The sequence below is a fragment of the Papaver somniferum genome, chromosome 4, assembly GCF_003573695.1.
Source record: "Papaver somniferum cultivar HN1 chromosome 4, ASM357369v1, whole genome shotgun sequence".
In the NCBI taxonomy this organism is placed as follows: Eukaryota; Viridiplantae; Streptophyta; class Magnoliopsida; order Ranunculales; family Papaveraceae; genus Papaver; species Papaver somniferum.
This window is the reverse complement of record NC_039361.1, coordinates 129211258-129218861: the sequence shown is the minus strand read 5'-3', so window position 1 is coordinate 129218861 and position 7604 is coordinate 129211258.

Below are 7604 nucleotides of genomic sequence, written 5' to 3'. Positions count from 1 at the left end.
GATCTTCTGAACCCGTGCTAAATCGTCTAGCCTTGGAACTTCTCCGTCGATCGCGTTGTTCGATGTCGCGTTGGGAGAGGAAAAATTGCCATTCTCCTGATTGGAACTTGGGGGCACGGATTCAGTCCTAAAACCGACCATCTTCCCGAGTTGGAGTTAAAAAGCGTAATCTAAAATTGGTATTGCAACCGAGAGATTAATCTCCCACTGTGGTCGCCAATTGTTTGAGGGTGAAAACAGTTTCTGCAGATTTTGGTAATTTCGAGTGTGTGGGTGAGAAACGAGTCTAAACCCTCAACAATTTACTTCAAGGGAGTACTTTGATTCGAGAGATCAATCTATACAAATCCGTCCTAAACCAATAAATGGTCATTCCATACTTGCTTCGGTCACAAAGTGAAGGAGAAGGGTTGGTCTAGGGAGGGAAGCGAAGAGAGTATTAAGACCAGAATAGTTGATTCGGGAAGAGTAGTTTTTTGACGACTTGTATCAGAAAGTGGAAAGCTAACAGATGGGAAAGCTAACAAGTGATTTCCGAGTGTTGTATTCTTCTGACCAAAACTTGTTTTTTGGTGGAAATAGGTGAGACCTATTTATACAAGTCGCAACAAAAATGTATCCTGGTCTCTTAAGAGGTGGAAACGGCTAAGTAAATGGAAGAAAGCGGCAACGAGTAACGCCTGGAATTGATGTTTCCATAATGAAGAAAAAGTTTCACCATGACTTCCTATATTTACTAACCGCCTCACTCTTATGACACTTTTTTGTAACGGGCGTAGTGTACGCCGCACGCTGTAAACCGCCAGACCAATACCCTGATGAGCATCTCCCAGTTTGTGACATGTTTTGATGTCTCGAGTGTTTTCGTGGAAAACGTGTAGCATGTTGCTATTGTTTGGAAAGTTAAGATTGGGAGGCTTGCCGGTTCGGTGGTGACTTTCGACGGCCGAGATTTCGCATGTTGAGAGGAATGTTAGCCGTTGATTTTGGTTACCTTCTGTTGGTAGCCAGTGGCGTGGCCACGGTGCTGTCATGGCTTGTGCATTCTCTTAGCGTGGCTAATTAGGGTTTGGTGCCATGACCAAAGAATTGGCATAGCTAAGTATGTGTCGTGGCCAAACATTTGGCAGCGTAGTTGCCAAAAGTTGTTTGGTGGTAGGTTTGTACGGATAAGATCTTCATCTCAGGAAGAAGGATAGCCGTTGATTGTTGAAACCTTCTGTTTGGAAGCCAACGACATGGAGGCATGGCTGGCATGGCTTTGGCGTGGAAAAATTAGGGCTTTGGCACCGTGGCCAAGAGTTGACACCGTGTCCAAGAGTTGGCACCGTAGCCAAGAGATTGACACTAGTCGTTTGGTGGCAAGTTTATACGGCTGAGATCTGCATCTCAGGAGGAAGGATAGCCGTTGATTGTTGCTACCTTCCGTTTGGGAGCCAGCGTCATGGAGGCATGGGCGGCTTGGCTTTGGCGTGGCCAAATTAGGGTTTTGTCACCGTGGCCAAGAGTTGTCACCGTAGCCAAGAGATTACCACAAGTCGTTTGGTGGTAAGTTTGTACGGCTGAGATCTGCATCTCAAGAGGAAGGATAGCGGTTGATTGTTGCAACCTTCCGTTTGGAAGCCAGCAACATGGAGGCATTGCCGGCATGGCTTTGGCGTGACCAAATTAGGGTTTTGGCACCGTGGCCAAGAGTTGGCACCGTATCCAAGATATTGCTACAAGTCGTTTGGTGGAAAGTTTGTACGGCTGAGATCTGCATCTCAAGAGGAAGGATAGCCGTGGATTGTTGCGACCTTCCGTTTGGAAGCCAGCGGCATGGAGGCATGGCCGTCATGGATTTGGCGTGGCCAAATTAGGGTTTTGGCACCGTGTCCAAGAGTTGGAACTGTAGCCAAGAGATTTCCACAAGCCGTTTGGTGGCAAGTTTGTACGGCTGAGATCTGCAACATAGGAGGAAGGATAGCCGTTGATTGTTGCAACCTTCCGTTTGGCAGCCAGCAACATGGAGGCATGGGCGGCATGGCTTTGGCATGAACAAATTAGGGTTTTGGCACCGTGACTAAGAGTTGGCACCGAAGCCAAGATATTTCCACAAGTTGTTTGGTGTCAAGTTTATACGGCTGAGATCTGTATCTCAGGAGGAAGAATAGTCGTTGATTGTTGCAACCTTCCATTTGGCAGCCAGCGACATGGAGGCATGGCCGGCGTGGCTTTGAAATGGTTTAGGAGCGACCAAGCTAGGATTTTGGCATAGTTTTAGGCGCGGCCGAAATTAGGGCTTGGCATTGGGACAAAAGTTGCCACGAGTTTGGTGGCAAACTTAGACGACTAAGATTTGTATCTTAGAAGGAAGGGTGGCCGTTAATTGTTTCAACCCTTCATTTGGTAACCAACGGCATGGAGGCATGGCCGGCATGGCTTTGGCATGGTTTAGGCGCGACCAAGCTAGGATTTTGGCATAGTCTTAGGCGCGACCAAATTAGGGTTTTGGCATAGTTTAGGCGCGGCCAAAATTAGGCCTTGGCATTGGGCCAAAAGTTTCCACGCGTTTGGTGGCGAACTTGGACGACTGAGATTTGTATCTCAGAAGGAAGGGTGGCCGTTGATTGTTGCAACCCTTCGTTTGGCAGCCAGCGGCATGGAGGCATGGCTTTGGTGCGGAGGTGTGGTTGGCATGGAATGCCATTGGCACGATGGTGCGGCTGGCATGGTCAGCATGCCTTTGGCGTAGATATGTGGAAGGAATGGCATGCCATTAACACGGTGGTGCGGCTGGCATGGTTGGCATGACTTTGGCGTGGAGATGTGGCTGGCATGGAATTCAATTGGCACGGTGGTGCGGCTGGCATGTTCGGCATGCCTTTGGCGCGGAGATGTGGCTGGCATAGCATGACATTGGCACGGTGGTGCGGATGGCATGGTCGGCATGCCTTTGGCGCGGATATGTGGTTGGCATGGCATGCCATTGGCACGGTGGTGCGGCTGGCATGGTCGGCATGTCTTTGGCGCGGAGACGTGGCTGGCACGGAAGGCCATTGACACGGTGGTGCGGCTGGCATGGTCGGCATGCCTTTGGCGCGGAGGTGTGGCTGGCATGGCATGCCATTGGCACAGTGGTGCGGCTGGCATGGTTGGCATGCCTTTGGCGCGAAGATGTGGCCGGGCATGGCATGCCATTGGCACGGTGGTACGGCTGGCTTGGTTGGCATGCCTTTGGCGCGGAGATGTGGCCGGCATGGCATGCCATTGGCACGGTGGTGCAGCTAGCATGGTTGGCATGCCTTTGGCGCGGAGATGTGGTTGGCATGGTATGCCATTGGCACGTTTGGCTAGTATGCGTGGCTGGCATGTGTAGAGATGATGCCAGTCAGTACCGAGGGCCCTGCCGTGGAGCATGGCATATAAATAAAAAAGGTACCCCGGTAATTTTACGCAGACATGTTGAATGTTTCAATAAATGTGCTAGTGGCGACATCATTACTCATGCATGACGTCACTGTTTGACTAAGGTTTTACGATTTTAACCCTAAGCTAAAAACCACCATCAACAATGGGAAATCGAATTTGGACGTCAACTTTGTCAAAGAGCTAGTATAGATGTGTGGTGCTTTAACAACACTACAAGAAGCTCGAACGGGTAATATCTCTTATATTTCTTTACACGTAACTAATGAGGTTCCTTTACCTTCTATTGTGCACACACCTAACTTAGAATTGAAGCCTCTTCTTGATCACTTAAAGTATGCTTACTTGGGTGATAAATAAGAGCTTCCAGTGATCATTGCAAAGAACCTCACTTCCATACGAGAAGAACGTCTACTTTGGGTTCTGAAAGATCACAAAACGGCCATTGGTTGGATAATTGCTGACATCAAAATCATTAATCCGTCAATGTGCATGCATAAAATTCTTATGGAAGATGATATAAATCCGGTATGTGATGCTCAGCGTAGGCTTCATACCCCAATGATGGAGGTCGTAAAGAAAGAGATCCTCAAATTGCTAAGTGTGGGAGTAATTTACCCAAATTCTGACAGCAAATGGGTTAGTCCGGTACAAATCGTACCTAAGAAATTGGGTGTCGTTGTTGTTAGAAATCAATATGATGAACTTGTTCCTACAAGAGTTCAAACAGGATGGAGAGTGTGCATAGATTACAGAAAGCTTAATGCCGCAACAAGAAAGGATCACTTTCCTTTTCCTTTCATTGATCAAATGCTAGAGAGGTTAGCGGGACATTCACATTATTGCTTTTTGTACGGTTATTTGGGATACAATCATATTGTTCTTGTACTGGAGGATCAAGAGAAGACTACTTTTACTTGTCCTTTTGGTACGTTTGCCTATAGACAGATGCCGTTTGATCTTTGCAGTGCGCCTGCCACTTTTCAGAGATGTATGGTTAGTATATTTTCTGACTACGTGGAACACATCATTGAGGTATTTATGGATGAGTTTAACGTTTATGGAAATTCATTTGATATATGTTTGGAAAATCTTGAACTTGTGCTAAAAACATGTATAAACACTAATCTTGTTTTGAATTGGGAGAAATGCCATTTTATGGTAAACCATGGTATAGTGCTAGGTTTTAATACCAGAATTCTCGTTGGGTTCTACTCGTCCTAGTGTACAAATATGACCTCACTTTTCTGAGAATAGTATGAGAGAGAGTTATTTTTCCATTGTACCTTGTCCTTCTTATATAGACTTTCCAAAAACCCCTTATTTTTATGACATCTTGCCATGTGTCCTAAACCCCCTTAATTACTACTAATGCCATCCTTTTTCTAATATGACCTCCTTCTTCCTTGTTAATTCCTTCATTATCCCTTACATCTCATGGATACTTCATTGGTGGACTTGGGCCCTAGTCCCAGAGTCCCCATGTAGAGTCCCCATGTTCTATGTGTAGCCTTTCCCTTGTTTTGAGGCACCCTAGCCCGGTTAAGGGGAGTTATTTTTCATGTATCAACATTAGTCCCCTGACTATGAGGTTAGTCGTAAGATAACCTTATAGTCATACTTATATGGTCGAGTCAGCATACACATTTTTTGCGCATGGATAAGATCACCGGTTACTGCCTCGTGAAAGGTCTCTCTCTCTCATATGTACATATATATATATGTACAGCTGGTATCTTCTCATCTCTTTCCTTGATTTCTTTTTCCCTTTCCTTGTGAGCTACTCGGCTCGCATGGCTGACTCTCTCCATGGGTACATGCTAGTTTTAGCGCCTATTCTTGCGTTAACCTCTGTAATATTCAAGTGTGATGAACTGATGCATCTACTGCTCATGAAGACTGAAGTCGATGCGCTACGGGAGCGGAGAATTACTAATAGACACGACGCGAATACTAAGTTTAGGGAGGTGTCTGAAGCTTATCAAGCCGAGCTAGACACGGAAACATCGGGTCGTGTGTCACCGGAGACTCAAAGCGCTCTCAATGATGTCATTACCGCACATGGTGCGGATAATAAGTTGTATGAAGATTCTCTGGCGATGGTGGCTATAATAGACCAGTCTATTTCAGATTGTCGCCTCTGGATTTCCAACCTAGTAATGCGGACACTCCTCGGTCAAACTTTGGTATTAACAGCGACCACTTTGCTTGTTCCTCATCCTTATATTGAGGATGAACTATCCCGTATGCTAGTTCTAAGGGAGGAAGCGAGAATGTTATGGACCCTTCCTTCGTTCCATCGAGATAAAACGCGTAGAGAATATGATGAACATGAGGACACCCTTTCACTTTACCAAGGGGCTGGGGCCGAGGACAGGATTATTCAGGCTATCATGAAGTGAGTTCACGAGGCTGATCAAGATTTTCGCGTTGCTGACACACAAGTCAGCGACAGTCGCTTGATGGTGGAGGCTCTGGATGTAGATATTGCTCACTGTCATTCATTATTGGCAGACTAGGTTATATATATTTTTTTTTTTGCTTCTCCCCTTATCTATTTCCACCCAACAACAAGTTCTGGTCAGGAGCATACAACACTCAGAAAACGTTTGCTAGCTTTACCACCTATTAGCTTCCCACTTTCTGATGCAAGTCACAAAAAAACTCCTCTCCAGGATCAACTATTCTGGTCTCAACACTCTCTTCGCTTCCCTCCCCAAAACCAACCCTCCTCCTCTGTGTGACCGAAGCAAGTCTGGAACGACCATTTCTTGGTTTAGGCCGGATTTGTACAGATTGATCTCTTGAATCTAAAGTACTCCCTTGCAGTACATTATTTAGGGTTTAGACTCGTTTCCCACCCACACACCCGAAGTTACCGAAATCAGCAGAAATCGTTTTCACCCTCAAACAATTGGCGACCACAGTGGGAGATTGATCTTTCGGTTACAATGTCAACTTTCAATCCTCGATCTTATATTTTGACCCAGACGTCAGAACGGTAGAATCTAAACGTCCCTCCCAGGGATCGACGTCTCAGTTACTAGATGACCCGGTTACCAGTCATGACACGACAAGGGATGACTGAGGACTTTCCACAGTCATGGCGGTGCTTCCCACAAAACTCGGTCTTACACCCGGGAGTTTCCTTTTCATCAGGAGATCCGAAAAACCGAGTAAGTCTTGCTAGACAAAATACATGGTCTACTACTTCAAATTTTCACAAGGGAGATAAAAAACCGATAGCCATATTTTTCCCGTGTTTCATGCTTTCTATTATCGCACAACATTCACAATTCCATGACTTCCCTGGGGTACTCATGCCACTTATATTCATAGCCAAAAACATCAATATTCTAAAACGGTTCATTCCAAATAATAATCCAAAACCCTCAGGGGTAATACTTCTCTATCAACCCAAAAATCCAGAAAATCAAAACCATAAACCAAGCGCTTTGTTTGTCTTTCAAAAAAAAAACAGTCACCTACCCGTACGTGCCTACTTTGCATAATAACGATTACCCGTTACTATTCATGAGGTAGACAACGTTACTACGGAGATATTCGAAGAGGAATTGTTTATGACGAAGTGTTTCTACAAGTTTTTGAAAGGCATACCCACGGCTAGAGTTTACACCAGTTCAGAATAACAATATTTCTACAGATTTATGGAAGGCATACCTATGTCTAGGGTTTGCACCAACACAATAAAATAAGAAAACAAATTGAAAGAGAAACGTTGGAGTACATAGCTGGAATATGCTTGCCCACTTTATTTCTACCGCTAACACCAGGACGTGAGAACAAAGATACGAGATAAAAAGGAGAGCCAACCCTTTTCATACGCATAACACTTTTGGAGTTTGAATAAGGAAATGATTTCCTATTTGAGCTACGTATGGAAAGAGGAAACTGGGCCCGCAAGAACAAGTCCGCGCCACACCAAGCCAGCGCCGTGCCAAGCCAACAGTCCGCGCCATGCTCAGCCGACAGTCCGCGCCATACCAAATCCAAGCCAGCTCCCATTCCAAGCCGATCCAGCGCTAACAACTTGCATCTTTCCAGCACCAGCAACTTGCATCCTTCCAGCACTAACAGCTTGCATCTTTACATCAGCTTGCATCTTTCCAGCGCTAGAAGCTTGCATCCTTTGCAGCGCTAACAACTTTCATCTTTCCAGCGCCAGCAACTTGCAT